The sequence below is a fragment of the Neomonachus schauinslandi genome, chromosome 5 (genome assembly GCF_002201575.2).
Source record: "Neomonachus schauinslandi chromosome 5, ASM220157v2, whole genome shotgun sequence".
Taxonomy (NCBI): domain Eukaryota; kingdom Metazoa; phylum Chordata; class Mammalia; order Carnivora; family Phocidae; genus Neomonachus; species Neomonachus schauinslandi.
This window is the reverse complement of record NC_058407.1, coordinates 116,068,454-116,079,086: the sequence shown is the minus strand read 5'-3', so window position 1 is coordinate 116,079,086 and position 10,633 is coordinate 116,068,454. Positions and strand designations below refer to the sequence as shown.

Below are 10,633 nucleotides of genomic sequence, written 5' to 3'. Positions count from 1 at the left end.
CTCTCTGTTGTTATTACATTATTTCCCCTTATGATCTTGAGGACTTCTGTTTTTTCCTAAGATTCTTTTCATTATAAGGATCAAGAGGATGGTATGTGAAAAAAAATAGGGAAAAACGTTTAAAACAAAACAACTTACCTTTGTAATACCATGGCCTGCTAACGACTTGACAGAAGGTTTTGAAAAAGCAGGACAAGAAAAGTCATTGGCTTTGAATGGTAGTTTGTAAAGAAGTCCAACTATATTTTCATCTTCATAATCAGAATTATCGTGCTCAGATAAAGTTCTACCTCCTAGTGTTATAAGGCCACATTTTGTTCCCACTTAGTAAAAAACAAAATAAAAAGAACATGAAAATATCTGTAATTTCGAATTACTGAATAATACAAGAATGGACAAAAATCAGTGAATAACACGTCTTCAAATAGCTTACCATTCTTGAATTGCTCAGAAGCATTCATTAGCGCTCTCAAGTTTGGTTTGGGGACAGTCTAGAAAAAAATTAATAGTTTTAAGGATTACAAGTATCACATTTGATAAAATAATTATAATATTCCCCATTATCAAATGAGCACCACTACCCAGAGAACACAGGTTTTGGAATCATTCAAATGTAGATTCAAATCTCAGTTCTGCCATTTACAAAGCCTGTATTTTCTCCTGGGATGAGGATTATGAGAGATTTAATAGCTAGTCCCAAAATGTTATTTTCCTTACCCCTAACTGATTATTATATAAATTCTTCCTCAAAAAGTTAAAAGTAAAGCTACCCTACAACCCAGCAATTGCACTACTAGGTATTTATCCAAAGGATACAAACATAGTGATCTGAAGGGGCACCTGTACCCCAACAATTTACTTTATAGTGAAAAAATTAAATTCTTTACTACAGTATTTATAAACAAATAAGTGTAGAGTGAGAAAAGTCTGTGTTATTAGGGATATACTATGAACGAAAGCCTGTTTTAAATATATTTATAATATATATGTAATGTATATATTTACAATATATATGTAATATATATATTTATAATATGTAATTGAAAAAATTTAAGAGACTTCTGTTTATAATATATCCATAATCATACTTACATATACTGAAAAATATTTTTTCCACTTACCTTTACCTTATCAGTACCTGAAAGCTATAAATTATTACTACAGAGAAAAAATAGAAAAAGAAATGTTTCTAACACATCAACTTTCCACTTGGAGAAAGAATTGGTAATGAGAATTCTAAGGAGAAATGTACACCTTGAAAGGATATATCTAATGAGACACAGATGGGGTTAAAAGAAAATAGTTGAGGAATTTTTAGCTAAAATTCTGAGCTCATGGGGCGCCTCGGTGGCTCAGTCGGTTAAGCATCTGCCTTTGGCTCGGGTCATGATCCCAGAGTCCTGGGATCAAGTCCCACATCGTGCTCCTGGCTCTGCGGGGAGCCTGCTTCTCACTCTGACTCTCTCCCCTCTCATGCTGTTTCTCTCTCTCTCTCTCAAATAAATAAATAAATAAAATCTTTAAAAAAAAAAGAAAAAAGAAAATTCTGAGCTCACAATTAGAGGATACTAAAAAATATACTGTAACCTTTTTTCTTATTTATTTATTTCCTCAACATAATTCATTTGCACTTATAAATCTTAAACATAAAAAGGGAATATAGGGCGCCTGGGTGGCTCAGTTGGTTAAGCGACTGCCTTTGGCTCAGGTCATGATCCTGGAGTCCCGGGATCGAGTCCCGCATCGGGATCTCTGCTCTGCGGGGGGGTCTGCTTCTCCCTCTGACCCCCCCCTCATGTGCTCTCTCTCTCTCATTCTCTATCAAATAAATCAATCCTTAAAAAAAAAGGAATATAAATTTGAGCCATATTTTTAAAAATTCATATATTTAATTATGCACATTACTTATAACATTCCATTATACAGAATTCCATCTGTCTGCTCATTTATTCACATTCAAAAAATATTAAATTGCTTCTTCCAAGCAAGACTTTATTCTAGGTGTTCCAGGAGATGCACAATTACATTTCCTAACATCCAGTAGCTTATAATGATGCAGGGGCTTTAAAATGAATATTTAAATAACAATGAAATTTTAAATTGTAGAATCTGATACAAAGATTGAGTAGATATTTTTAAAAACTATAATATAAAAGATTTCTGAAATTGGACATTTTACCATATGGGTACGAAGAGCCTCTGCTCCTAGAGGTGATTATTATTTTAGGCAAAACATGTATTCTTCACTTAGATAAAGTTTTAACTAAACTCCTAATGGAATTATTTTGAAAACACAGTGGAATACCTTTGCAATATAAATTTTGAGAAACAATTTAAATTTCTGAATTTCCACAATTTCTAATATTATTTTAGTCTAAATGTACAACAAAGGATAGAAATAGAGAAAAAAGTCTTTTGTAAAACTATATGTTACCAAGGGAAAAAATGTCCGCAATAATTGAATCCACTAAAGATTTCATTTAGGCATGAGTATTATAAACGTCATATTGAGAAAGAAAGAAAGTCATGTTAAGATAATTTAAAAATCACAGTAAAAATCCTTATCCTTGACCAAATATCTTATTTCCTCCATTATGGAAAAGCTTTTCCCAATATAATTTTCCTGTCATTATGTATTTTCCAGTCCATTTTTTTCAGCCTCCACCTTCAGTATTTACCAGAGTAAAAAAAAAAAAAAAAATTCAACTCGTCATATTTCTACAAAATGGTTTGTTCTGACCAACTTTCCAGTACAAACATAAAATGATGATACGTAGGCCACTGCTAAATTTTAAGAGTAAATAATATACAAACTAAATTCAGAGCAGGAAAACAAATTTCACAAGAGTACTTTACCTTGATATCAAAATTAAAGTCTTCATCATCTGATGTAGGCCATGAATCATCAGTACCAGGTTTAATGGAAATACTTTAGAGCAAAAACATACAACAAAAACAAGTTTATTAAAAAGAAAAATCAAATGAAAGGTCAGCTATTTACTGAATGAAGTTTCTTGATATACTTAAAATTTGGCCTCTGTTTTTGTTGTTTTTATTTTTCCTGTATCATTAACATACAAGTGCTATATTAGTTTCATGTATACAATATAATGATAGGGCAATTCCATACATCACCCAGTGCTCATCATGACAAGTGCATTTCTTAATCCTTATCTCCTATTTCACCCATTCCCCCACCCATCTTCCCTCTGGTAACCATCAATTTGTTCTCTATCATTAAGAGTCTGTTTCTTGGTTTGTCTTTTTTTTTTCCCTTTGCTCATTTTTATTGTTTCTTAAATTCTACATATGAGCAAAATCATATGGTATTTGTCTTTCTCTGACTGACTTCACTTAGCATAATACTCTCTAGTTCCACCCATTTCATTGCAAATGGCAAGATTTCATTCTTTCCTATGCCTGAATAATATTCCATTGTGTATGTATATCACTTCTTTACCCATTCATCTATCAATGGACACTTGGGCTGACTCTTGAAAATAATGCTGCAGTAAACACAGGGGTGCATGTATCCCTTTGAATTGGTGTTTCCGTATTTTTTGGTAAATACCCAGTAGTGCAACTACTCAGTTATAGGGTAGTCCTATTTTTAACTTTTTGAGGAAACTCCATACTGTTTCCCACAGTGGCTGCACCAGTTTGCATTCCCACCAACAATCCAAGAGGGTTCCTTTTCCTCCACATCCTCGCCAACACTTGTTTCTTGTGTTTATGATTTTAGTCATTCTGACAGGTGTGCAGTGGTGTCTCATTGTAGTTTTGATTTGCATTTCCCTGATGATGAGTGATGTTCAGCATCCTCTTATGTGCCTGTTGACCATCTGTATGTTTTCTTTGGAAAAATGTCTGTTCATGTCTTCTGATCATTTTTCAACTGGGTTGTGTTTTGGGTGTTGAGTTCTATCAGTTCTTTATATTTGTATACTAACCCTTTATCAGATATGTCATTTGCAAAGATCTTCTCCTATTCATAGGTTGCCTTTTCATTTTGTGGACTGATTCCTTCACTGTGCAAAAGCTTTTGATTTTGATGTACTCCCAATAGTTTATTTTTGCTTTTATTGCTCTTGCCTCAGGAGACATAATTAGAGAAAAAAGAAACAAACAAACAAACAAAAACAACAAACCACTGCTACAGCCAGTATCAGAGAGATTACTGCTTGTGCTCTCTTCAAGTATTTTTATGATTTCAGGTGTCACATTTAGGTCTTAAACCCATTTTTGAGTTTATTTTTAAAGAAAGTGGTCCAGTTTCATTCTTTTGCATGTAGCTGTCCAGTTCTCCCAACACCATTTGTTGAAAAGACTGCTTTTTCTCCATTGGATATTCTTTCCTGCTTTGTCAAAGATTAATTGACCATATAGTTATGGATTTACTTCTGGGGATTTCTGTTCTATTCCACTGATCTATATTTGTTTTTTTGCCAGTACCATACTGTTTTGATGACTACAGCTTTGTAATATAACTTGAAAACTGGAATTGTGATACTTCCAATTTGTTTTTCAATATTGCTTTGGCTCTTCGAGGTCTTCAGTGGTTCCATACAAATTTTAGGATTGTTTCTTCTAGTTCTGTGAAAAATGTTGGTATTTTAATAGGCATTGCATTAAATCTGTAGATTGCCTTGGGTAGTATAGACATTTTAACAATATGTGTTTTTCCCATCCATGAGCATGCAACGTCTTTCCACTTCTTCTGTCTTAACACAATTTCTGTCATCAATGTTTTAGAGTTGTTAGAGTACAGGTCTTTCAAAATTTGGTCTCTGTTTTTAAAAAGGTTTTCGTTATCTATCTTGCCTCCACCTCTCCGAAGATGTGAAATACCTAGTAAAGACCCAGTCTTAGTTCCCATAACTAAGAGTGACAGGCAAGGAATTCTCTGAAATGTTTCAAAGTTAATTGTTCAAAAGTTAACCACAATGAATTATCGCCTTACACCTGTCAGAATGGCTAGAATCAAAAACACAAAAAACAAATGTTGAGGATGTAGAGAAAAAGGAACCCTTGTGCACTGGTGATGGGGATAGAAAATGGTGTGAAAAACATTATGGAGTTGCCTTGAAATATTAAAAATAGAAATACCGTATGATCCAGTAATTCCATTACTGGTTACTTACTTTCCCAAAGAAAATGAAAACACTAATTTGAAAACATATATGCACCCCCAAGTTTACTGCAGCATTATTTACAACAGCCAATATATGGAAACAACCCAAGTGTCCATCAACAGATGTATCTCTTACAAACACACACACACATATACACACACAGAGGAATGTTACTCAGCCATAAAAAAGAATATGATCTTGCCATTTGCAACAATGTAGATGTACCTAGAGGGTATTATGCTAAGTGAAATAGTCAGAGAAAGACAAATACTATATGATTTCACTTATATGTAGAATCTAGAAAGCAGAACAAATGAACAAACAAAAAGCAGAAACAGACCCAGAAATAGAGGGAATTCTGTATTGCCAGAAGGGAAGGGTTGGGGGGCAGACAAAATGGGTGAAGGGGAATGGGAGGTTCAGGATTCCAGTTATAGTAAGTCACAGGGATACAAGTACAGCATAGGGAATATAGTCAATGGTATTGTAATAGCATTATGCAGTAACAGATAGTAGCTATACTTGTGGTAAGCATGTGTAACATATAGAGTTGTTCAAGCACTACCTTGTACACCTAAAACTAACAGAACATCTTGTGTCAACTATGCTTCAATTAAAATAAATAAATAAATATATAAATGTTAAGGAACAAATTTATGTTACTAGTGGGAATACTATTCCCAGATTAAAAGATCAAAAATTATAAGTTTCAAATTTTTTCCTTCACAGGTCCTGCCTTTTTTAGGTCTACATAAACGAGCAAGACCTTAAAAATCTTCATAGGCACTCAGAAGAGAGACTGCTATAAAAACAGAGTCTATTTCCTCTATTTCCCTATACACTGCCTAATATTTTCTTTCTGTGAGTTCCCACACCTATTATCACTCTTCTGCAGGGCTCAGTGGTACTCTCCAACCTTTAAGTCTTTAGTCTATGAAAGCACAGACTCCCAAAACAAGGATAGGCTCAAATGTCCAAGAGTAGGAGAAATTTCCTGCTCCTGGAGAACAAGCGAAATGGAGTTTCAGTCATCCATGTAGTCATCTCAACGTAGACATGTTACCAACTACCCAAATAAAACTTTTGTTACTGATTTGACAGCCAGTCGTACCCCACCAAACCCTACATGTACATGGGCAGGGCATCAGAGAATTAAGAAAAGAGGTGGAGTGAGGAGACTGCTACCTTGGGCCATACATCTATGTTGTGTAGAATCTCCATTACACCTATTACTCAAGAGGATCTAAGCCACTCTCTGTAAGTTGGGGTGGAAGTAGATGACATCACATTCTTATATGCTGTAAAAAGATTCTTCCCAGTGGCTCAAATGATTGTAATATCTCTCAACAGAAAACCTGAAGTATGCTATATGCTAGTTCATTCAATTAAACCAACAAACAAAAAAGCTGCTCAAGATTCTCTTCAACCCTCTATTTTAATATGCCTTTCTAAACAACTCCCAATATCCTGTGTCCTTCATTCCTTTGTGTGTGTGTGTGTGTATCCTTCATTCCTATAATTCATCTTTATCTAACTTATCATAAACCCCAATATTCTGACATCTTTTCTAAAACTATCCAACCCAGTGTTATTCTTCTAGGAACTTGGCCTCTCCTGCTAATTCCTTCCATACCCCCCTTCACTGTGTTCACAAGACCCCCTCCCCATCTTTCAATTATTAAAACATTTACCTACAAGATGAGAAAAAAGGAAAAAACCTGAATTTAAATCTCATTTCTGTCACTTATCATATCCAAATAAGTCACTTTTAATCTCTTTTGAGTTTCAAATTCTCCATTTAAACAACCACTGGGTGAGGATGTTGAACATAGGTTGCAGTACCAGAGGGTATTTTGATTAATTCATCTCTAAGATTCCTTAAGATCCTGAAATTCTATGTGCTTTTGATTTTGTCTATAGAAACACAGAGACTATTTAGCTGGCAGAAATGGAAATAATTAATGGACTAAAAGAAACACCAAGAAAAGCAGAGAACAAAGTAAAAAAAAAAATCAAGAAAAGATTATAGAAAAGTCATGGAGAAAAAGAAAAAGGTCTACAAAAAAAAGAAGAAGCTTCAAAGAACTAGTCAAGGGTACTAGCCTAGGGAAAACTAGACTGAGAAGTCAGTAAGTAGAGAATCATTTAGAAATATCCTCTAAATAGATGATAAATTTAATTAATGCAACATGGTCTACACCTAGATTACATATCCTTCACTTCTGGAAAAATCATTCATCTCAAGGAGAGCAGACATCACTATATCTAAGAATCTGCCTGATTAAGTCTTGCTTATGTAAAAGCTATGTACTGTGGCCATAGGTAACTGAGATCCACCCTAAAATCTTTGACAGTAAAAACAACAGACTAGTTACCACTGCAGTAATTACCTCTAGTTATCACTAGTTGTCAAATATATTAGGACAAATGCTTGAACTAACCTGGTTTCTTAAGAAAACTCTAAATCAGGATTAACACATAACTGAATATGACTGAGTTGATCTGACTAGGATCTATATCTTAATCCCAGTGCTGCTGAGGGACAAAAGAATGGAGATGGGAGTCACACAGGCTGACAGTCAAATCATGGGTCTGCTACTCATTAACTATGCAATCACAGGTCAATTAATCAACCTCCCTGCACCACAGCTGACTAATAAAAAATAGGCTATAATAGCAGAGCTACTTTGTGAAGCTATTGTAATGACTATATAAGTAATAAGTGTCAAGTACATAATATAGTGTCTAGCCCAGAGCAGAACTCAACAAATGCTTTTCTCTGCATTCCCTTAGTTAACACATAATTTGAAAGATTCCATAAAAATCCTACCTGCTTAAAGACTCTTCTTCAGAACTCTTATCTGCCACTAAAGAAAAAAGCAAAATACATTTTATTTTTATTTATTTTTTTTAAGATTTTATTTATTTTTATTTGAGACAGAGAGAATGAGAGAGAGCATGAGAGGGAGAAGCAGACTCCCTGCCGAGCAGGGAGCCCGATGCGGGACTCGATCCCGGGACTCCAGGATCATGACCTGAGCCGAAGGCAGTCGCTTAACCAACTGAGCCACCCAGGCGCCCGCAAAATACATTTTAAATCAACAATAGAAAAATACAGAATATTAAAAGTATAAGACTGATGATTTGTTAAAAAGTATTCCTTCAAGAGCACACCTGGAAACTACACTGGAATGAGTATTAATTATATTATTGGTAGGCAGTTAATGCATTAAGAAATCTTACTTTCTCCTCTACATTTACCAAATGCAAGAAAAGAATGGTATTTATCAGAATTTGATACCTCCAAGTGAATGTTTATAATGACCATAATTGTAACCAAACCCTATGAGACTGACAGAAAATGGTATCATCAGCAGAATCATTATCATAGACCGACAATGTCAAACCTAAATAACATGATTCTTCTGGACTTCCACTACTAGGAGCAGTTAAAAGAGACTGTATTTATTTTGCTATAACACAACAGAACTTCTCCAGCTCTTCAGCAGAGACTGTTAAGTTTAGGATGAAACATCTCATCACAAACTTTGGTCTATAGCCACTGTACTTTGCAGCATGGCAAAACACAGCAAACAGACTCTCTCTGGCCTTATTTCCAATTGCAGGTAAGTATGAAAGATTTTAGTGATTTTAGTGATTCTGGTTTTATAAAGTATAACCTCTTGAGACTATCTACTTTCATTGCTAGAGAGTCTATCTGGACCCACCTCTTAGACCAGAATGGTACCAATGGTTAGTGCTAGGTAGTAGTACATGTCATTGTTCTCAACCCTCCCCATTATGTGACAAATGTCTATAGAAATCACACTTTTTCAGTCTGTAAGGCATATGTCATCAGATCCTACACTGATGAACACAAAACAAAACAAAGGACAAAGAATATCTTGAATCACTACATTCAATTACCTTGGAATTTTAATTTTTTAAACATTCAAGAAGAGGGGCGCCTGGGTGGCTCAGTTGGTTAAGCGGTTAAGCATCTGCCTTCAGCTCAGGTCATAATCTCAGGGTCCTGAGATCGAGCGCCGCATCGGGCTCCCTGCTCAGTGGGGGTGTCTGCATCTCCCTCTCCCTCTGCCCCCCCCCTCGAGTTTTCTCTCTCTCTCTCTCTCAAATAAATAAAATCTTTAAAAAATAAAATAAAATAAAATAAAAATAAATAAAAAAATAAACATTCAAGAAGATATCCCCTGTATGATAGCAACTATATGACATTCTGGAAAAAGCAAAACTTTTCAAGTTAGGGGTTAAGGGTTGTGGCAAAGGGAGGGATGAATAGGCACAGCACAGAGGACTTTTAAGGCAGTGAAACTATTCCATGTCATTATACATTTGTTAAAACCAATAGAATGTACAACACCAAGACTGCACTGAAATGTAAATTATGGACTTTGGATGATAAAGATGAGTTAATGTAAATGAAACAATGTATCCCTGTGGTACAGGATGTTGACAACAGGGGAGGCTATGCATGTATGGGAACATGGGGTAAATGGAAACTCTGTACTTTCTGCTATATTTTGCTGTTAACTTGAAAATGTTCTAAAAAGTAAGGTCTATTTATCGTGAAGGAAAAAAAAGGTATCCATTAAGCCTGCTATCACCATGTATTAAAGTAAGATACAGCCACCGTGAAAATTAAGATAAAGACCGAAGTAACAGAATACAGGTATTATCCACCAAATTGAAGTATATGAAAATAGATAAAGCAAATAATTTTAATTGCATACTTAGGCAAGAAAATAATTGACAATTATATAATCGAATCTTATAAACAGGGATTCACTATCATGTGAAACAAAACTGGATTATCTATATAATTAAGAATTTTTATTCTAATTTTAAATCAGAAATCATTGTTTAATCTAAGAATCATAATGAAAATTTAATAAGGTAAAAAAAACCAGATAATTACCTAATATTGCCCCAGTAATGTATGTACAAATACCTGTTAAATATTCACCAAAAGTCAAAAAAGTAACCAGCACTTCAATTTAATACAGATCATGCTACTGAAACCAGTACCATGTGATACCATCATATTACTTGCTGTTAAAATAAAATCTTAAAACAACAACAAAAATTAAGTCAGGGCTATAATTCCTGTGCAAAAAAGATTCCATAGAGCAGGCCAAAGACTGCCACCATTAGATCCCACTTGAATGGCTGGCCCTTGGTCGGTATCCGGGAACTTGGATTTTGGGAGGGTTCCCACCATTCCATAGCTGGTAAGAGTGGCTGTGCCTAAGTGTTGGTACAAACCAGGTGTCTTATCCTGTATACTTGATTTCCTTCAGGGAACCTGGAATTTTGGTATACGCTAGGGAGAAGATGCCTACATGATTATCATTTCAAGAAAACTTCAGGCACTGAGTCTCTACAAGATTCTTGTATTGGCAGACAACATTTCATATGTGTTGTCATAATTTGATGCTGGAGGAATTAAGCACAGCCATAGGCAGAGGATTCTTAGAAGCCTG

General features: G+C 34.8%; 1 long non-coding RNA gene across 1 annotated transcript in view; it reads right to left on the bottom strand.

Annotated features, from left to right (window-relative positions):
* Positions 1-2,825: 2,825 nt before the first annotated feature.
* LOC123324844 overlaps positions 2,826-10,633 on the bottom strand; it is a 14,291-nt gene continuing 6,483 nt past the window's right edge. The window contains exons 2-3 of the long non-coding RNA XR_006540072.1: positions 7,963-7,999; positions 2,826-2,929 (exon numbers count right to left, since the gene is read on the bottom strand). This is a non-coding gene — a long non-coding RNA (uncharacterized LOC123324844). The remainder of the gene's footprint in view (positions 2,930-7,962; positions 8,000-10,633) is intronic.